The sequence below is a fragment of the Neovison vison genome, chromosome 12 (genome assembly GCF_020171115.1).
Source record: "Neovison vison isolate M4711 chromosome 12, ASM_NN_V1, whole genome shotgun sequence".
Lineage (NCBI taxonomy): Eukaryota > Metazoa > Chordata > Mammalia > Carnivora > Mustelidae > Neogale > Neogale vison.
The window spans coordinates 58,062,421-58,085,447 of NC_058102.1; the positions used below are offsets into that span (position 1 = coordinate 58,062,421).

Consider the following 23,027-nt stretch of genomic DNA (forward strand, 5'->3'; position numbering starts at 1 on the left):
TGCAGGACATAAAGTCAATGCACAGAAGTCTGTTGCATTTCTATACAACAGTAATGAAGCAGCAGAAAGAGAATTCAAGTAATCAATCCCACTTATAATTGCACCAAACCCCATAAGATAACAAGGAATAAACCTAACCAAAGAGGTAAAAGACCTGAACTCTGAAATCAACAGAAAACTTATTTAAGAAATTGAGGAAGACACAAAGAAATGGAAAACCATTTCATGCTTATGGACTAGAAGAACAAATATTGTTAAAACATCTATGGTATCCATCTATAGTATCCAAAACAGTCTACACAGTCAATGCAATCCCTATCAAAATAATACCAGCACTTTTCACAGAGCTAGAACAAATAATTCTAAAATGTGTATGGAACAAGAAAAGACCCAAAATAGCCAAGTCATGTTGAAAAAGAAAATCAAAGCTGGAGGCATCATCATTCTGGACTTCAAGCTTTATTACAAAGCTATAGTCATTAAGACAGTATGGTACTGGTACAAAATAGAGAACCCAGGAATGGACCCACAACTGTATGGCTAATTAATCTTCAACAAAGCAGGAAAGAATATCCAACCCATCTGTTCAACAAATGGTGTTGGGAAAATTGGCCAGCCACATGCAGAAGAATGAAACTGAACCACTTTCTGACTCTATACACAAAAATAAATTCAAAATGGATGAAAGACCTAAATGGGAGAGAGGAATCCATCAAAATCCTAGAGGCAAACACAGGCAACAACCTCTTTGACCTTGGCCCCAGAAACTTCTTACTAGACATGTCTCTAGAGGCAAGGGAAACAAAAACAAAAATGAACTACTGGAACTTCATTAGGATAAAAAGCTTCTGCACAGCAATGGAAACAATCAACAAAACCAAAAGGCAACCACTGGAAAGGGACAAGATATTTGCAAATGACATATTGGATAAAGGGCTAGGATCAATAAAGGATTTATTAAGTCAATCAGAGAAAGGCAATTATCATATGACCTCTCTGATATGAGGAAGTTGAGAGGTAATGTGAGGGGCTTGGAGGTAGGAAAAGAATAAATGAAACAAGATGGGATCAGGAGGGAGACAAACCATAATAGACTCTTAATCTCATAAAACAAACTGAGGGTTGCCAGGGCGGGTAGGAGGGGTAGGGAGAGGGAGGCAGGGTTATGGACATTGGGGAAGTTATGTGCTATGGTGAGTACTGTGAAGTTCGTAAACCTGGTGAGTCACAGACCTGTACTCCTGGGGCTAATGATACATTATATGTTAATAAACAAAACAAAACAAAATAAAAAGCTTATCAAACACCCCAAAATTTAAAAATCTAGTTAAGAAATGGGTAGAACACATGAACAGGCATTTCTCCAAAGACATACAAATGCCTGACATATGAAAAAATTCTCAACATCACTCATCATCAATGAAATACAAATCAAAAACAGAATGAGATACCAACTCACATCAGTCAGAATGGCTAAAATTAACAAGTCAGGAAACAATAGATGTTAGTGAGAATGTGAAGAAAGGGGAGCCCTCTTACACTCTTGGTGGAATGCAACCTGGTGCAGCCACTCTGGAAATCAGTATGAGGTTCCTCAAAAAGTTAAAAATAGAACTACCCTATGACTCAGCAATTGCACTACTAGGTATTTATCCAAAGGATACAAACACAGTAATTAGGAGAGGCAGATGCACCCCAATGTTTATAGCAACAATGTCCACAATAGCCAAACTATGGAAAAAGCTCAAACGTCCATTGAATGATGAATGAATAAAAAAGATGTGGTACACATATATAATGGAATATTACTCAACCATCAAAAAGAATGAAATCTTGCCATTTGTAAGGATGTGGATAGAACTAGTATGTATTATGCTAAGTGAAATAAATCAGAGAAAGACAAATGCCATATCATTTCACTCATATGTGGAATTTAAGAAACAAAACAGATGAACATAGGGGAAAGGAAGGAGAAATAAAATAAGATAACAGAGAGGGAGGCAAAACATAAAAGACTGTGAACTAAAGGGAACAAACGGTTGCTGGAAGGAAGGTGGGTTTGAGGTTGGGGTAACTGGGTGATGGGCATAAAGGAGGGTACTTGTAATGAGCACTGGTTGTTATATGCAAATGATGAATCATTAAATTCCACCCCTGAAACTAACACTACACCATATATATATATATATATATATATATATATATATATATATATATTAACTAACTTGAATTTAAATAAAATCTTGAAGGAAAAATAAATAAAGATAAATGTTCAAAGATCCCACACCTACACAAATCAAACAAACACATAATTTGCTATTTGGAGGGGCAAATATTATTATCGAATTCTGAGTTTAAAACATTAATGAATATTTATTTTATAATGTTCACATAACTCAATATCATGTCTCAGGCTTTTAGTTAAAACCTGTGTAATTTTTAAATGTTTCTTTCATTAATCAAGAAAACTTCTAAATCATTCTAAAAGTATGTTCAACTTTTGGTTTTGTTGAAAACTAAAATAAAAAGGAAAAGGAGAATTGGGAAAATAAAGCTGAAAATACTGACATACCAGTGATCATATTTCTAATATATGGAATGATTCTTTAAAGCAATTTCAGGGCACCTAGATGGCTCAGTCGGTTGGGTGGCTGCCTTGGGCTTAGGTTATGATCCCAGGACCCTGGCATCAAGTCCTGCTTTGGGCTCCCTGCTCAGCAGGGAGCCTGCTTCTCCCTGTCCTCCTTGCTCCTACTCTCTCACATTATCTCTCTCTGCATCTCTCTCAAATAAATAATAAACAAAATCTTAAAAAAATTTTTTCAAAAACACTAACATTCCTATTGGAAATAAAAGATAGCAAAACCAAAAATTCACAAAAAAAGAAAATTCAAATGACCAATCAATATATGAAAGAGTAATCAATCTTTTTAAAATAATTCCTTTCAAAATATTTCGTTTCAAAATAATTAATCCAACAAATACTTATCGAGACATATTTTGCAGCTTTATCAGGTGAAAAAGCAAAATACCACTTTCAGGTAAAAAAAAATGGTAGTTTTAAAAATATGACTATTCAGGGTTGATAAGAGTGTGGAGAAATGAACACTCCACTATCTAAATGGGGGAATTTCCGAAAGGTATAATATTTCTCCATGGCAGGTTAGCCGCATATTTCAAAAGTTGGGCATTTTTCTTCACCTAGAAATTCTACCTCTAGGAATATATATTCAAGTAAATAATCAGAGATGTTCACTGGATTTATGTGCAATAATATTTATTGTGGCATTATTTATAGCAGCTCCCAAGGAAATAAGCAAAATGTCAAGCAATGAGAAATTGGTTAAATAAATCATCGTATGTTTATACGACAACTAATAAAAGTCATGTTGTGGGAAAATAGTTAATGACACAGAAAATATTTTTGGCATGCTGACAAATTTAAAAAGCAAATATTAAAATAATACATATACTCTCAACCTGATTTTCTGACTGCTTATAAATGTTTGAATGTTCTCCTAAATATAAACAAATATGGTTACATGTGAATATAATCTTTACATATAATACATAATATAAACTAAAATGTTGACAGTGATGACCACTGAGGGCAGGCCTTAGGAGAGTCTTTAAATTTGTTTCCTCATGCTTTTTCTATATATTCTGTTGTTTCCCTATGAAATATGCACTGCTTTTATAATAAGAAAAAAGTTACAAAATTGGATTTTTAAAATTAGGGCCTTGATAACCTGAGAGTCATTTCAGTATGGTATGAGGGTGGAAGATTTTTAAATTTGGGTAAGTAGTGAGTGTGAGTTGAAGAAGTGAAGGCAATGCACCTCGGAACAGCTGACATTCAAGTGCAAGAGGGATCCAAGGATAGATTTAGGGGGAGGTCAAGATGAGGTCAAAGAAAATATTCTCTCTCTCTCTCTATATATATACACACACACACACACACACACACACGTATATATAAAATATAGTATTATTATATAGTAATTATACACACACACACACATACACACATACATGTTACTAGGATAAAGAGAAAGACTGTGGAGATAAATGTTTGTACACAGATTATGGACCTCTAGAGATGTACTGTCTCCTTATCCATGTAACTTTACCTATAGGCAGAACAGAAAAGAAAAGGAAAAATGCAAAATAGTGTGCTAACATATAGTAAAACATGTAAATATAATGACATGTTAGGTTGTACTAGCCAAGAGTCTCAGAGAGACAGAACTGATAGAATGCATATATACACACACACACACACATACACACACGAAGAAAAATTTATTTTAAGAAACTGGCTTTCATGATTATGCAGGCTGACAAGTTCAAAATCTTCAGGGTGGGCCAGCGAACTGGAGACTGAGAAGAGCTGATGGTTTCGGTTCAAGCTCAAAGACCAGTCCGCAGGCAGAATTCATTCTTGCTCTGGGAAGGGCAGCCTTTGTTACCATTAAGACCTTCAAATGATTGCCCACATTATGCGCAAAGTCCACTGATTTAAATGCTAATCTCATCAACAAAAAATCACCCTCACAGAAACATCCAAAGTACCATTTGGCCAAATTTCCTGGCCCCATCAAGGTGACACAAAAAGTTAATCATCACAGAAGTACTATGAAAAATGACAATAGTTCTGCAGGGTCGCAAGACTGTGAGTTTCTCTTAATACTGTCTTTAATTTTGTTACCTTAAAGGTTAACTATAATTTTTTCACAATTAATTCATACACGCTATTCAAAATTCAGAAGGATTTCAACTTGTATAATGCCTTGTCTTCAACCACGTAAGAGGGAATTATACTATCTATATGTTATCACTGATTCCTAAAATTTTTATCAAACATCAGTATGTAATAACATTCCTTGATGAGGAAGTAGGAGGCTGGCTGAGAACGGAGCAGGGGCTGGCTCCTTGCACCCCCTCTCCACCCATTCCCCTTGGTAATATGTGTGGCATTCCACAGGCATCCCTGACTGCCCTAAAAGAAGAGCAAATGGTTATCTTGCAGAGATCACAGTCCTGCAAGGCAGGAGTCTCTCTTGGTTTACAAATGTCCTTGAGATTTACAACAAAGAAGTTACCTTATCAATAGCCCAATTTCCAAAGACACATAACTCAGTTCCTCAAGCCCTAACGTCACCCTCCCCTCCATAAAAAACCGAAGGAGACGGAGGTAGAAGGAAAAGTAAATAAAGTTAAATTTCTTTTAAAACCTAAATCTCACTAACAAGGACGCTTGATAGCAGGAATGTAACATTCCACCAGGAGACTCCCAATTGTCTTTATGTTAGTGCCTCATTAGAGGGAAAGTGGCCTTGGCTTGATAGTAACCAGGCCTTCAATAGCCTGACAGTCTTCTTTGCCCCAATAGCTCTTCTGAACAGCCCTTTGTCCTCACCTACCCAACTCCTGTGTATATAACCAGACACTCCTCACAGGCTCGGGGCAGCCGCATCTCTGCCTGCCCACGGGTCCTGTCCCCGTGCTCTAATAAACCACCTTTTTGCACCAGAGACGTCTTAAGAATTCTTTCTTTAGCCGTCGGCTCCGAACCTCACCCCACCGAACCTCACCTAGGTTCCAGAACTTCATTTTTGGCGAGCCAGCCAGGAGATTTGTGAGTCTTTACATTTGGACTCTGAGCTTCGGTGCAAAATTGGTGAGTACTTTCTCTCCTTCTCCTTTACTCTCATTTCAGGGCTTTTCAAGGAGTATGGTCTTATTGGAACACTTGCACGTTCAATTGCTCAGGCTGTAATCCTCTAGCCCGTGGCTACTCTACGGGGAGGAGAGCGTCTGCCTTTTGGCTGTAAGTTAGTACCCTGGCCGGAATGGCAATAAGACCCAGAAACTTGATGGCCTCTCTTTATTCCTGTTCTTGTATAGAGTTGTCTCTCTTGGGCACGGGACAGCCACCTAAGTCACCAGGACGGCTGCCAATCTTAAGACTCCCGTGTGAGGTTTCCTCCTGATTGATCTAATGTGATCCCCTCCACATCCCTGGTCTAGCCACTTCTGGCCGCGAGACCTCCACTGGGAGCCGGCCGAAACCAGTACCCGATTGAATTAAAACGCAACCGGGGACCGTTTCCTAGGGAAGTTGGCTGCAAGGACCACATGTGTTGGAATGTCGCTTAGACCATGATGGATTTCAGTCTTTACTGCTTCTTGTCAGTGTCTTCTACAGACTACCTATAGCTATGAAATTGGGTAATTTCCCCTTGCCAAACTTTTCTAGTATTTCCATGGGTTAAAATGGCAAAACAGTATGCAGTCTTCAGGACAGACGATGGCATGGCATGGCACAGCGTTTTGGTCCATTCACCAGGCACCCATCAGCAGCCTAGGATGCGATGGGGAAGTGGAGGGACGCCGGCAACCCCTCCAGGGCCTTTAATGGCAGGAATGCCTTCTCAGGGAAGGCAAAACGGTGATCAATAGCGATTTTGTTGAGGGACGCCTCCGGTCGCTTTTGACACACAGGAACCTCTGACATATCCTGCGTGGGACGCTACCCAGGGGTCAGGGGGGATTTGGTAATGGACCTTCTTTACATTTCTGGGAGCATGGCCTCAGTAGGCTTCTTTAGTTCTCAAGGACTCTACCTTGGGGTGCCTTTTAACCCACTGGAAATAATTTGGATTGCAAAACTTAGGAAAGGACTGAGCTCCTGTAACACTGCATGGCCTCAGTGGATCTATCAGTTATATCTCCTCTGCAGGAAACAGGGCAAATGGACCTAGGATACCTTCACCGCTCATACCTAGGCCTTCATTGCTCTGCACCAGGACCCCAGACTAAGGGGCTTTTGCGGAATGTGTTTGTCCAAATGAGTCAGTTAGTAAACCCAGGTTGTTGGGCATCCTTAGCAAAAGGGGACTCTGACTGTCTCTCTGTTTCTCCTAATAGATGTGGGGGCTTCTCCCTCACTCACTTCCCGTGTTAATGGCTATAACTGGAGCCAACTGGGGTTGGTCTAACTTGAGACAGAGACCGTAAGGAATATTCCCAAGCAGCTGCCGAAACTCTCTTTGTTTCGGGGAAGTTTCCCTGTGTTCTCTGGCCTGACTTGGACTGCTTAACCCCTCCCCCCCTTGCTGGTGGGCAAGCTTGGCGTCTGCTCCTTTGTTGGGGTTTATGAGCTCTAAAACCGGGAATCTTTTCTCTGCCTCCTGGCAGCACTTTGTTTCCTCTGTTTCCCCCTTATCGTGTTTCTGTACCAATGTGCGTGCAGCCTGCATGACTAGCCTCTCGATCATGCACCACGGCTCCTTCTCTCTTCACTGTCAAGGAGCAAGAAGAGCAGCCCCTGGACCTAACGCACCCCCACTCCAGATCTTCCCACGCATGTCTCAGGTAAACATTCAAAGTGGAGTGGGCCCAGGTGGAACATGAATCACTATTGGAACTAAGTTATGTTTGTTGGTTTAATTAAGATAAGATGTGTCTTTGAAGTTACAGCAGTAAATGTGAAGCTTTTATTCTATCAAAGTTTATTGAAGGTCAAATAAGCTTGTGTTATTTATTAAAATTTGTTAGCAAAGAGATGACTACACTGATGGTTAATTGTCTGTCTCAAAGTTTTAATGGGTAATTGCTGAAGTAGCTTCCAAAGTCTTTGGTAACCTGAAAGTTTTAAAGTTTTGCTTGGGTGACAAATGGAATTAAATTGTGGACATCTAGGTCTTAAAGGATAAAATGCTAAGTCGTTAATTACTGGATGTAGGTTTGTGCTTTTGACTACTTAACTGCAAAGAAACTAAGAGTATTTAAATCTGTTGGTAAACGTGTTTTGCACTTAACTGTTTCATAAATTTGACATCTGAAGAATTCTGTTGTAACAGTTCACAGTTGGTTAATACTTAGTCTTAACTAGAGATTAAGGGGTTTCTAAAACTATCAAATTCTGCTTAGTGTAACTAAGACTGATGGAAATAAGGGAAACTCTGTAGGAAAGTAGGTGATATGTAAGAAAGATTTAAAGAAGGGAAATCTTCAGAAAACGAATTTTAGCTATGGTCAGGATGGACTAAGATTGAAATGAATGGGTTTTAAAGGTACATTGGTACCAGACTGAAATTGTCTCTGTTCAAAAGGACAAAGTTTTCTTAGATTAATTGATCTGTTAAGAGAATGTAAATGGCTCTTTGCCAGCCCAGAAAACCCAGTTTCTATGTCTTATTTTATCACGTGTTTAACATCCCTAATTATATTTAGGCATGTGCTTTAAAACTTTCTAAGATTTTAGCAATTGTTGACAAGATTTAAACCAATGATAAACCTTGGGTTACATTTGGGAAAATACTATAACTATTCTAGAGATTCTACGCACTTCCTAAAGTCTTAACGTTTTGAGAGATCACCGCTTGATACTATAATTATGGAAATGTTATGTGTCACAGAAGTAACCTGATTTCCTTGCAGCTAAATTGTAAACTCCCATGTCTCTTTAGCTCTAACCATATCCACTCTGAGTTTTTGTCATTTATAATTGTTTTAATTCTCTCGTAAAATGAGTTTTATCTTCAAGGAGATTCAGACAAAGGACTTCCAGGACAAATACAGATATTTGATATACTTGAAAATCCTAAAACTGAAATGGGTAAGAATTTCCAAAACTAACTAAAGGTGCATTCACCAGAATTAGTAACATGGGACTAAATGAACTACAAGATTATAGTATTGTGTCTCTTAATGTTTTGTCTTGTTTTAGACATTGCAGCTTCTCTAATGTTTGCTCTTCCAGACTAGGGATACTTTTTCTTAAGTTATCTGTAACTCACAGAGATGTAAAAGTGCTCATTTTTAAACGAATCAAGGCATTCAACTTTTCTCTCTATCTGAACCCTCTGAAACCAAAAGGTCTCAGTTAAGTATTCTTTCTTCCATGGCAATCAGTCATTTGCATAAGTTCAATAAGAATCTGTTCTCCTTGTAACAGGAAAGAATTGGAAACTGTTTTTTTACCAAGGCTTTGACTGGGATGTCATATTTGAAAAGTTTCAGATATGACCAGACAGCTTTAAGGAACTAAGGTTGACTTTCTGAAACCTGGAGCCATAAAGCCCCTTGGGACTATTGGCCTGATACCTTGTTTACAGAGTTCCAAGCAGCCTCACCAGGTGAGTAAAGAATGTCAGTCCTTGGTAGGTGCAGAGTCTCATGAAGAGGAATTCGCCCAAATCGACAGGTATTGCAGGCACACCTGATGGCAAGTACAGGGCTTGGCTTCTGGCCCGGAGAGGCTACTAAAAGTTCAACCTAGAGATTCCTTATACAAAGTTCCAGCAAAGCAGATTCTAAAAGATCTATTGATCACACTCACTGTTCTTGCTGAGCTTATGTAAATAATGGGCCAAGTTTGTTAAAACTGGACTTGTTTCACAAGTGAATTAGTCCTGATTTGGCTATCTCTGGAAATGAGGGTTATTTTAGAGAGAAAAATTATGTTTTAGTAACACACCTTTATGGATGTTAAATTCTAGATTTGATTGTCTTTAAATGTTTACCTAAGCTAAACAAATTTGAGGTAAACTTCAGAGAAGTAGCTTCTCTGAAGAGAAGCTAAAGAATAGCTTCTTTAGTCGATCTTATTATTTTGTGGGTATATTAGCAAGACCCCACGGCACATGATTAAACAACTGGAAAATGGGATTGATTCCCCTATAATTGTATAACTTAACTAACACCTTGTTTGTGGCTGGGATAATGAAATTGCCTAAAAGCCAGCCTATCACACTCCATAGGATTAACTATGGACTTGTGGAGATCATGGATGACCTCACTTTCTTTATGATTGGATCGGATGATGCATGGGGAACTCCCCTTATCTCTTGACAAGTTTTCTCCCACTTGCCAGTGATCCTCTGTAATCAGGATATTGTTAAGGCTGGATCACTCAAAGGGCTACTTAATGGTTTCATCCCTTAGTCATGTATATCCTAGAAGCTACCTCTGTTGAGGTGCAATTGCAAACAGATGCTTTAGCTAAGTATAGAACAGCCCTCCTCATAAAAGGAGCCTCAAAGCTCACCATGGAACAGCCCCTAACTAATGAGTTCACATCAGGTCCAGATTTGTCTTAGAATTCAAAGGCCACGAATGAATGATGGAGGCCGACTAATTAAATACTGGGCTACACTAACAGAAATGCCAGAAATAATACTTGATAACTTTTCAAACTTTAAACCTAGTTACCTGTATGCCTGAATCTGACCACAGTACTTCTTTCTCTATAGAGCAAAAATGTTCAGAGGTTATTGATCTTGCTTACTCTATATGGCCAGATTTAAGATGCCCCTGTTAAAAACACGAATGACAGTTGGTTTTCTGATGACAGTAGTTTTTATAGAAAGAATAAGAAAAGCTAGGTATACTGCAGTGCTCACTAGCACTCTTCAATTGCCAAAGCCTAAGAATAAACATTAACATTGACTCCAAATATGCTTTCTTGGTACTACATGCCCATGGAGCTATTTGGAAGGAAAGGGGATTGCTGTCAAGCCATAACTCCCCAATCAAATATGGGCCCAAGTTACAAACCCTCCTTATCGCTATACTAAAGATGGCATATATCAGATCTGGGATACATATCTGTGGCTTACACCCATGATTGGACAGCTCAGTCAAAAGGCAGTTTTATGCTGGGAACAAAGAAATCATATGTATGATACTTGGGCAAAGAACGCACGATACCTGGGATGGCTATCACTAGAAATGTGTTCCCAAATAATAGTACTCCAGGCTACTGACTGGTTTGCTACTGACTGGGCAAGGCGACCTGGCATTAGATGGCCAGCTCCAAATGGAATCCACTGGATATGTGGAACTAACCTGTGGCCCTGGCTTCCTCCAGGGTGGATAAGGATTTCCCTTTAGGATTTGCCTGGATTCATGGGCGCATTACTAAAACTTACCACCACTCCAGCTAATCTCCCTACTTAATACCGAAGTTTCACAGATACGTAAGGCAGTCCTACAGAACAGGATGGACTTAGATGTCCTGACAGCAGCCCAGGGTGGCACATGTGCAATTATCAAGACAGAATGTTGTGTGTACATCCCAGACTATCACAAAAAATGTCACAGGACTAATAAAAGATATAAATACCCAAATTAAGGCCCTACAAGATCCTTCTCTCTCTCTCAGTGAATGGTTAAGTTCCTGGTTTGAAGGAGGACTATGGCCAACAATTAGAAATCTCCTTTTTGGGCTTCTCATTCTTATCGCCTTATTAACCTTAATATGTTGCTTTATTCAATGTTTCTCTACTTGGTGCTGAGACTCCATTGCTGCAATGACTTCACCACGGCAGATGATCCTTACCACGCGCAAGGATACTTCTTCACTGTCAGCGCTGGATTCAGCTGCCTCCATCTTTCGTAACTCCCCTATACATTCCTCCACCGATCAATGTTGACCTGAGTAGGTAGGGACAGCTCTACGCCCCTATTCAGCAGGAAGAAGTTACAGAAGATGAGACTTTCCACCTTCAACCACCTTAAAGATTTAAGGGTCAAAATTGTTCAGGGGGGAATGATGAGGGAGTAGGAGGCTGGCTGAGAACGGAGCAGGGGCTGGCGCCTTGCACCCCCTCTCCACCCATTCCCCTTGGTAATATGTGTGGCATTCCACAGGCATCCCTGACTGCCCTAAAAGAAGAGCAAATGGTTATCTTGCAGAGATCACAGTCCTGCAAGGCAGGAGTCTCTCTTGGTTTACAAATGTCCTTGAGATTTACAACAAAGAAGTTACCTTATCAATAGCCCAATTTCCAAAGACACATAACTCAGTTCCTCAAGCCCTAACGTCACCCTCCCCTCCATAAAAAACCGAAGGAGACGGAGGTAGAAGGAAAAGTAAATAAAGTTAAATTTCTTTTAAAACCTAAATCTCACTAACAAGGACGCTTGATAGCAGGAATGTAACATTCCACCAGGAGACTCCCAATTGTCTTTATGTTAGTGCCTCATTAGAGGGAAAGTGGCCTTGGCTTGATAGTAACCAGGCCTTCAATAGCCTGACAGTCTTCTTTGCCCCAATAGCTCTTCTGAACAGCCCTTTGTCCTCACCTACCCAACTCCTGTGTATATAACCAGACACTCCTCACAGGCTCGGGGCAGCCGCATCTCTGCCTGCCCACAGGTCCTGTCCCCGTGCTCTTATAAACCACCTTTTTGCACCAGAGACGTCTTAAGAATTCTTTCTTTAGCCGTCGGCTCCGAACCTCACCCCACTGAACCTCACCTAGGTTCGAGAACTTCATCATTCCTGACCTAATTTGAATATGTCCCATCAACATTTCCCGGAGTGGTCATATTTAGTTACACATATATAAGCATATGCAACACTGGTATAAATATGTGCCATTGGTATCTTTTGGGAAGCAGAAGTCAAGCAGCATGCTGTAGCCAGAATGTGACTTACCAATGGGCTGTGGCAACTTGAACAATTATTCAAGGGACATGAGTCTGACAAACTACAAGAAACAAGAGGGACACTTGCACAAAGCCTTAATGAGGTGTTTTAAGGAACAGATGGAATAACAGATTTTGCTTTGAAAATATAAAGAGGTCCAAAAAGAAATAAGTATTTCTCCAGGGGCTTAGGGATAAAGAGGAATCAAAAAGATGTTAAAGAGGAACTTAACTGTAATTTCTCTGTGCTTGAGTCACTCATAAGCTAGTCAGAACTCCCAAACCAGAGTCAGACAATGTCATCCCTATAACTGTCATTAAATCCTGAGAGGTATTTTTTTTAAATATGTGGGTTGGTTTTTTTTTTTTTTAAGATTTTTTTCATTTATTTATTTGACAGAGAGAGAGATCACAAGTAGGCAGAGAGGCAGGCAGAGAGAGAGAGGGAAGCAGGCTCCCCGCCGAGCAGAGAGCCCGATGCGGGGCTTGATCCCAGGACCCTGAGACCATGACCTGAGCCGAAGGCAGAGGTTTAACCTGCTGAGTCACCCAGGTGCCCTTAAATATGTGGGTTTTTAAAAAAAAAATATTTTGTTTATTTGTCAGAGAGAAAGAAAGCACAGGCACAAGTAGGGAAAGTGGCAGGCAGAGGGAGAAGCAGGTTCCTTGAGCAGGGAGCCTGATGCAGGACTTGATCCAGAACACTGAGATATGATTTGAGCTGGAAGCAGATGCTTAACTGTCTGAGCTACTCAGGCATCCCAATCCTGAGAGATATTATTGCCATGTTATATAGATGTAGAAAATGACACTCAAGATTTGTTAAGGAACTTACCCAAAGCAAATACATGTGGCATGATGCTTACTGGAACTTTCCTGTGCCCCACAATTGGTGTAAAGGACCTCCAATGCATTCCAGGTTTCTTATAGTGGGAAGAAAAGTGGAAGTACAAGCCATCCCCTCCCACTCCAAATCTATTGAGCCTTATCATAGCCAGTCATGGAGGAAGGGAAAGTTGTTTATTATTCTTTTTAAAAGATGATTTATTTCAGAGAGAGAGAGAGAGAGAACACACTAGCAGGAAGGGCAGAGGGAGAGAATCTCAAGCAGACTCCACATTGAGCACAGAGCCTGGCACAGGGCTGGATCTCACCACCATGAGACCATGACCTGAGCCCAAAACAAGAGTAAGCTGCTTAACGAACATGTCACCCAGGTGCCCCAGTAAGGAAAGTTTTTTTATATTGAGTAAGAGATTGAAGCTTCAAATAGATTTGACTTTTAACAACTGGAGTGACAAAGAAGTAATGGAATCTTTTCAAGATATCATGAAAAGAAAAGACAGAGAATGGATGAAATTTTCACATTTATCTCCTGAATTGAGAACATTCAACAAACCGGTTACATTTGGGGGTGGGAAATGGAGCAGTTATCCAGGATCTTTCAAGAATCTCCACATGGACATAAATATGTATCCTGGGTTCATCAAAAAATTCTAGACACAAAATTGGAATGGGAACTAGACCACCATACAGAGATAAGAAGAGCCAGTGGAAAATATTTAAAGCTGTATGTATTATGAACAGAAATTACCTGTGGATTATAGTATTTATGAGGATGTCAGAAGATGTTGGGTGAATCTTCTTTTGTTGTCCCAGAATTGATAACTAGGGCCCCAGCCATGGCTAAAGAGGAGGCATCACGTACCTCAAATTCCAAAGCCATCACTGCGATCAGACGTTGCCATTCTGGGCTTACTAAAAAGGAGGCTGCCTCAGCTGCAGCACCACAAGCCACCGGTTCAGTGGGGAGAGAGGGATAATCACTGTTATGCATTGTCAGTCTGGAGAGGCGTTTTACAGCTCTTTCCTCCTCCTTCCTTAAGAGAGCCTGCAAGAAGGGAATTAATCTCCTGTTCTGGACAGACATCTGCACAGGCAATCAACTTACTGTTCTGCCTGCAGCTACCAAAGTAAGAGAAAAGAGAATGGACACAGATGGTAAGGTTGACAGAAGGGAGGGCCACAACCTGAAACTTGACCTGATTATCTTCTTTCTTTACAAGTGAATTTAGAAACCACTGCAAAAATTTTACTTCATTATGTATTTAAGCAAGATCATTCTCCTGCAGAATTTAAATGTGAATGATTACATTTAGAATCCTTATCTCCCTTCGGAGTCTCCCCCTATAATTCAGGGACTCTTTTTTTTTTTTTTTTTAAAGATTTAATTAATTTATTTGACAGAGAGAGACAGCGAGAGGGAACACAAACAGGGGGAGTGGGAGAGGGAGAAGCAGTTTCCTGCTAAGCAGGAGTCCAGCATGGGACTTGATTCCAGGACCCTGTGATCATGACCTGAGTGGAAGGCAGATGCTTAAGGACTAAGCCACCAGGTGCCCCCAGGGACCTTTATTTTTTTCAAAGGGACGGCTGACATATCTACTTGAGGAAACTAAGTCTATTCATATTCTTACCCCTTACATGTGAAATGTAAGGTAGGCAAGAGATACAGACAAAGCTATTTTGGTAAGGTATATATAACCTATAGATAGTATCATATATAATAGAGTCCAGTAATGCGAAGGATATATTCTTCCCAGTTGTAATATACACATACATATGTATGGAAATAGGTACTATAGGACCTTTCCATTAATCCTCTAGTCACGGCATGCCTGGGTGGCCCAGCTGGTTGAGCAACTAACTCTTGATTTTGGCCCAGGTGTGATCTCGGGGTCATGGAATCGAGCCCTGTGTCAGGCTCCCTGCCCAGTGGGGAGGGAGTCTGTCCCCCCTCACTCATATTCTCTCTCTCAAATAAATAAATTCATTTAAAAAAAAAATCTTCTGGTCATATTATGTTTGTGAAATTCATTTCAAACTGAAAATTTTTTAAAATACTGATTTAATTATGAAAATATTCTTGTAGAAAACGTAACAATACTTAAAGATGAAAATTTTAAAAATCATAAACCTCAGGGACTCCTGGGTGGCTCAGTTGGTTAAGTGTCTGCTTTCAGCTCAGGTCAGGATCCCACGGTCCTGGGATCAAGTACCACATTAGTCTCCCTGCTCAGTGGGGACCTTGCTTCTTCCTCTGCCTCTGCCGATCCCCCTGCTTATAAACTCTGTCTGTCTGTCTCTCTCCCTCTGACAAATAAATAAAATCTTGAAAAAAAAAAAACCATAAACCTCTACCCATTAAAAACTCCTTAACATGTTGGTAAACGGAACGACTGATTCTACTATTTTACTATATCAATATTATGCAGTTTTATATCCCACTTTGAAATTCTTATATACATATTTGTGCTTATGAATAAAAGATCTGAAAATAAATGTTTATGAATGTAGAATACTATCTATAGCAATAATAGCTCTGTGGTGGTAACATATGATCCATGAAAAATAATAGGTTTCCAGGTCAAAAAAGAGACCTTAGAAATCGAGTGATATTTAAAATATTTAACAAATGGCTATGAGAAAATCATTGACCAATCAGAACTGACATCAGACACAAACAACTGGTTTGTCTCCACACTCATGTGTCTGTGTTACTCTTGCATAAGAGAAGACAAAAGCCTCGAGAAGCCAAATAATCAAAGGTCACACTGATATTTGGCAACAGAACTATGATTACCATCTAAGACTAATTTCCCAACCAGGATTTTTCCTACTACATCAAGTTGGTTCCCTATATGAAAGCTTTTTGAAATATATAAGGTACTATTTAAGTACATTCTAATTAATATTATGAACACGGTAAAACAAATACATGGAAATTAGTATCCAGGCTTCAAGGTGCTATTAGGCAAAGCAGTGTACATGTTTTTAAGAAAGTATTTTTCATAAAGAAATCTGAAAATCCATATGGCTTTTATTATAGGTATGTTATATACACCTAATATATAGTATATATTATTATATACCTATAATTTATTTATTCTATATTCTATAATTATTTATAATAAATTTATAATCATTTATAAATTACATATATAATTTATATATGTATATAAATTATAATTATATATAAAAATATATAATTATTTATAATTATATTCTATAATTATTTATTCTATATTCTATAATTTATTCTATATAAATTCGTGTTGAAGGCAATACTCTTCAACTTTTTGTACACATTTAGTATTGCATAGTAATGTTATATAAAATTTCAATTATAACTGGTCATGTCATGAATAAAATACATTTTTCCAAGTTCTCTGTAAATTCATCTTGACTTAATATTTAAGTCAAATATTTAAAGATTTAAATATCAAATATTTAAAGATTTAACTGTTAAATCTTTAAATATTTAAAAAATATTTAGCAAACTGTTTCTTTTCTAATAAAATACAAGCTAATTCATTCTTATACGTACCTGTGAATTTTTCCACTTACAAGTATAGTGCAGGGGTTTATTTACTGTATTGCCAGAATACCTAACCTGATAGGAGCAAACCTGATGCATTTTCAGGTAACAGTTCAAAGACTGTATTCATTGGACAAAGTTGACTGAACACCTGCTTTGTACAGAGCATTCTGCTCGGTGCTCAGTATAAAGAGGAAACAAAGTTAGGTCATCCTTGTCCTACTGGAGCTTAAGGTCTAGGACATTAAAAAATAAACTATCTAGCTGACAGCAAAACTCTGAAATACTACGCACATTGCCTAAAGTATCAGAGCTTTGGAGAACTTTCATCACAAACATTCTCCAGTCAACATCATTCTAGAAGGACACATGTTCCAGTCATTCGATATTATCTTCCCAGGCAAATGCATAATAATTGTCCCTCTGCAAAACTATTAGAAAACACTGTAAAGGAAGTAGGAGGTGCTATCTGGGGGAGTTGAGTTGTAAATACTTCCTGTATTTGTTGATGAATTTATCAAATGGAAGTAGATGTTTGAAACCATAAGGGGGATACTGTCGGGAGAGCTCTATGAGAGTTGTCAAGGACTCTACTCTTTTGAAATTGAGTCAATTTCACCATCATTTAATGGTATTGTAAAGAGTAGTCTATTTTCTATTAACCAGGGTAACCAGGGAGAGCACTGATAGCCTTAGGTGGCCTTTCTTAGTTAGGTGTCCACTGTCATGGACCCATGACACTGTTTCTCCTCTTCATACTATTTGACACACTGCATTATATTTTCTCACTTCCTTGTTTGTATCTCCCACTACTAGACTTATATTCTGTGAAGGCAGCCACCTTGTTTTGCTCACCATTGTGTATCATTATTTCTTCAATGCCTAATGTGGTCTGGCACAGATTAAGGGCTTGGTATGTATTGACTCAATGAATGGATGGATGGACAGTATTGCGTGGACCCTGAATCCCAAGAGAATGGGGAACATACATGTATCCCCAGCATCTAGCATGTTACCTGGAACTTCATAGGTATTCCACAAAAGATCCAACTTGAAATGATAGAGTTGTTCAAGCTCCTTCAGATCAAAGATTTAGAGGTTGCTGGAACCTAACAGTACATGTTATCAGTTTCCAGGTAGTTGAGCAAGTACATTGTCCTACAAAAAATAAAAGTCAGAGCAAACTTAAGGTCTGTGATAACAGTTCTTTGAAACTGTGAGATAAAGCTATATCTGGTGTTAAAAACAAAAGTTTAAATCTGCCTCAGTTCTCTTCATTTCATGAAATCTGGATGGGGAAAAATTACTCCCAAAGATTTATGGTTTTCCATCTAAAAGATCTTTTTGCAATTGCATCTGTATATTAAATGAACAATAAAAGGCTAACATAATTTTCAGTTGAAGGTCACATTGCAGGGTTGTTAAAGGAAAACACAACCTTTAACAGTTATACCGGGAAGAATTTCATATAGAATAGCTCAAGACAAACATGTACATTTAAGAAGCTTGTGTTTTCTTATTTTAAGGAACAAAATCAGTATAAATTATATCTAAATTAACTAGTCTCTCTGTGAGCCCCCTTACTCTTTTGCTGCTTAAATTATTGCATATATATGTTCTGCACTCTCCTCTCCTTTATTTTACTGAAAAGGTAATGAATACTGTAAATTCAAAGCACATGGCCCATGCCCACAATCCTCCCACCCCACCCCACTTTTCTCCCCTCCTTCCTCCCTTTCTTCCCTTCCTTCCGCCCTCTTTCTTTCGATTTAGAGAGTGTATGTGCACAAGTGCATGCGATCAGGAGTGGGAGGAGGAGCAGAGGGAGAGGGAGAGAATCTTCACCAGGCTCCATGCCCAGTACAGAGCCTGAGGTGGGACTCGATCTCACGACCCTGAGATCATGACCCAAACTGAAATCAAGAGTCGGATGCTCAAGTGACTAAGCCACCCAGACGCCCCTCAATACACTTTCTTATTAACAGAATCTTATTTTTTGTTCAAGTATCAAGTGTCCCTGAGCAAGACAAGAGGTAGGATGCCTTATAGCTCCAGATGTAAATCTTAATTAGGATAAGAAAAATGACTCAATTCCCTTTATCTATGATTGACTTAATCTTTGACAATAAATGAAGATATTCCTCCCTTACCCCCATTTCACATATTCATTACTTCAAGGATTACTTATCGAGTGCTTACTATGTACCAGATTAAATCATTGAAACTCTGGTTGCAGATTTTATAGCTGTCCCACCTCAAGTGTTTGATATAACCAAAATCCTAATGTTAACTAGGGACTCCATGAAGTAATGAAATACTTAGCTGAATGATTTTTTTTTAAAGATTTTATTTTATTTGTCAGACAGAGAGAGAGAACATAAGTAGAGGGATCAGCTGGCAGAGGGGAAAGCAAGCTCCTGATACAGGACTCGAACCCAGGACCCCTGGATCATGACCTCAACCAAAGGCAGATGCTTAACTAATTATTATTATTTTTTTAAGCAGGCCCCACTCCCAGCACGCAGCCCAATACAAGATTTGAACTCACAACCCTGAGATTAAGACCTGAGCTGATCAAGAGTCAGACCCTAACTGACTAAGCCACACAGGTGTCCCCTGAATGATTCTTTGTAGAATGATCTTGAAAAAGTTACTCATTTTGGGTAGGAGAAATAAAGCCATGCAATACCTAACAAAACTCTGTATCAAATAATTTAAGTTTTTCTAATGTTGTAAGCCAAACTGTTCTTATGTTATTGAATTATAGGTGTAGATATTTTATGCATTACCTAAATAATCAAAATAGTTAAAATGGGGAGTCATTTTAATTAGTGTATTAAGAATTAGAAATTTTTAAATTTTAATTTTTTTAATTTTTAAGAATTAGAAATATTTTAATTAGTGTATTAAGGGTTGCAGATGCCAAACAGCACTTGAGGTAAGGTTCATAAAAATTTTATGTTCATAAAAATTTAACTAATTGAAATTCAATTTAGTTGATACATAAGGGGGGGGGTGTTCAAAATAGTTATTCATATTGATTAAAGGTATAGCCCATAGAGAAGGTATGGCAGTCATACCAAAAATACCAAATCACACATGACCAAATTATATAAAATAAATATTATTTAAAATGAGGATAGGGCGCCTGGGTGGCTCAGTGGGTTAAGCCGCTGCCTTCGGCTCGGGTCATGATCTCAGGGTCCTGGGATCGAGTCCCACATCGGGCTCTCTGCTCAGCAGGGAGCCTGCTTCCTCCTCTCTCTCTCTCTGCTTGCCTCTCTGCCTACTTGTGATCTCTCTCTGTCAAATAAATAAATAAATAAAATCTTTAAAAAAATAAATAAAATGAGGATAAATTGACAGAAACAAAAATATAGCAGGAGGCAACACAATAATATCATCAGGCACAATATACACTGAATATACAAAAACAGAGATCCAGGTTGTATTTTTGGAATATAACCAATAATTAACAATGTTGAACAGGGGCTTCTGGGTGGCTCAGTCAGTTAAGCCTCTGCCTTTGAATCAGGTCATGATCCCAGAGTCCTTGGATGGGGTGTTTTTTTTTTTTTTTTTTTAAAGATTTTCTTTATTTATTTGACAGAGATCACAAGTAGGCAGAGAGACAGGTAGAGACGGATAAGAGTGGGGGGAGCAGGCTCCCTGCTGAGTTAGAAAGCCCAATGCACAGCTCGATCCCAGGACCCTGAGATTATGACCTAAGCGAGAGGCAGAGGCTTAACCCACTGAGCCACCCAAGCACCCCCCCAAATTTCAAGTTTTTAAAAGGATAAGTTGACTAATTTTTTTCTTTGAAAAAGCTAATATATGCCAGACTTCTGAAAAATATAACCAGAAGACAACACAAAATTCAAAATAAGAAAGATAGACAAGGTTTTTAATATTAGAATATGATATGTGTATAATTTTCTAATTTTTTAATAAAATATATAGCTTTATAGGAAAACATAAATTACCAAAACTAACTCAAGAAAAATTAGAAAGTCTAAATAGACAAAAGTAAAAATGTGAAAGAATCTGAAAATGCAACAAAAACAAAACTTTCAGGGCAGGACTTTAAGGCAAATAGTTTACTAATTCAAGGATCAGCTAACTGTCATGGTATATAATCTTTTCAGAAAATAGAAATGTTTGGAAAACAACTCAATTTACTTTGTTACCATATTATCAAATATACAAATAGACAATCTTCCCAAAACATTAATAAGTGCCTGTATCAATTCAAATTCTAGATCAGAGAGCTATGCGAGGGGTACAGATCTGAGTGATTCCTGCTCTCAAGGAGTTCAGAGACTGGTGAGGGAAGACATATAAAATCAAATGTTATCGTTAGTAAAATCCACTGCAAGTAGTTTGGCAAACTACACAGTCTGAATGAACTTTCTAGCACAAATGTTGCATTACAGTGGTCCCAGGAAAATAAGGAAAATCTTCAAAGGGCAAAAAATTAAAAAATAGGGAAATTACAATTGAAAGCAAGGGATAAGCAAGCATAAAATTTAGGATGGTAAATAATAAGTCTTGGGGCTCCTATAAGGATGTGAAGTAGAATCTGAGACTCTCCCATCAAGCCGAGATACTCAAAGAGGGGACTCCAGGGATCAGAAGTTGATAGAAGCATCTGGCCCAAAGGTGAAGCAAATGTCAATTTTCTTCAGAGGGCAACATGCTCCATTAGTTCCTCAGGGCTCCCACAGATGGTAATCAAGCGTGTATTAGTTCAGAATAAAAATTTACCAAATGAAGGCTTAAGTTTTCATGTGTATCAGCAGAAGAACCAAACACTGGATGTAGACCACCCTAAGTTTATATTGTGTTTATCAGTTCATTCTGATTGCCAAATCTGATTGCACCATCATTTAATTCATCCACTCTCTTGTCAACATGCATTTGGTTTCTTTGTTTTTGCTACTTTGAACAGTTTTTGTTTTTTTTTTAAAGACTTCATTTATTCATTGTGAGAGAGAGAAACAGACAGAGAATGAGCAGGGTGTGGGGCGTAGAGTGGAGAGGGAGAAGCAGACTCCCCGCTGAGCTGGGAGCCTGATGTGGGTTCAATCCCAGGACCTGGAGATCATGACCTAAGCTGAAGGCAGATGCTTAACCATCTGAGCCACCCAAGTGCCCAGCTACTCTAAACAGTTCTAAGGTAAACTTTAGCGAACATGGGTTCTCATATATGTGGGCAATAATCTCCCTTTCGTGCAGCACTTGCTATTGTCACTTTGTTTTTTTTTGTTTTTTAAAGATTTTATTTATTTATTTGACAGAGAGAAATCACGAGTAGATGGAGAGGCAGGCAGAGAGAGAGAGGGAAGCAGGCTTCCTGCTGAGCAGAGAGCCCGATGCGGGCCTCGATCCCAGGACCCTGAGATCATGACCTGAGCCGAAGGCAGTGGCCCAACCCACTGAGCCACCCAGGCGCCCTGTCACTTTGTTTTTAATCGATCTAGAGAGTGCACAGTTCATTTCATTGTGGTCTTGGTTTGCAATTCCCTGACTGACCAACTAATCAAGCCGAACATCCCTTTTTGTACTTATTGGCCATGTTGCTCCCCTGTCTCTTGTCCTCTTTTGTATTGGTTTGTTTGGACTTGGTTTCAGTTTTTATCCAACTCTTGACCTAGTCCACTGCACTATTCTGGGACCACAGGACAAATTAAACATCCAACATTAGGAGGTCCACAGTACAGCATGCTTGGAAACTACTGTGGCATTAGTTCACAGTGTTTGTTCTCTAAACTTGGTGTGACTTCCCCTTCTCCAATGGACCTTCAGCTCAGAACAACTACCATCTGATCTTTGAAGACAGCCCAAATGTGACAAAATCTGTACTGTACACCAACAGCACTTAAATCATAGGCCTCCATTAGAATAAACCACATGTGTACAACAACCATGTTGTTCTCCTCCCTTTCTACTTGGAAAACAGAAGCTTCTGGATAGCAGGGACTATGCTTATTTATCTCAGAATCTTCAAGAGTTAACATAGTTGGAACAAATGAGGCATTAAATGTTCAAAAATCAGAAGAGATGACTTTGCTAATTTCAAAAGCGTTCCATTCACACTGTTAAGAGAGCCATTACAAAGATTTAAATTCTTTCTTTAACAAACATTTGTAGTAAGGCATTTTATTAGTCAATCAGTCAATCTCTGTTTCAATTTCAGATACATTATTGTGTT

General features: G+C 38.8%; 1 protein-coding gene across 1 annotated transcript in view; it reads right to left on the bottom strand.

Annotated features, from left to right (window-relative positions):
* GUCY2C (guanylate cyclase 2C) overlaps positions 1-23,027 on the bottom strand; it is a 134,944-nt gene that overhangs the window by 110,203 nt on the left and 1,714 nt on the right. The window contains exon 2 of the mRNA XM_044227720.1: positions 17,833-17,974. The gene's annotated coding sequence lies outside the window, so the exon portion shown is untranslated. The remainder of the gene's footprint in view (positions 1-17,832; positions 17,975-23,027) is intronic.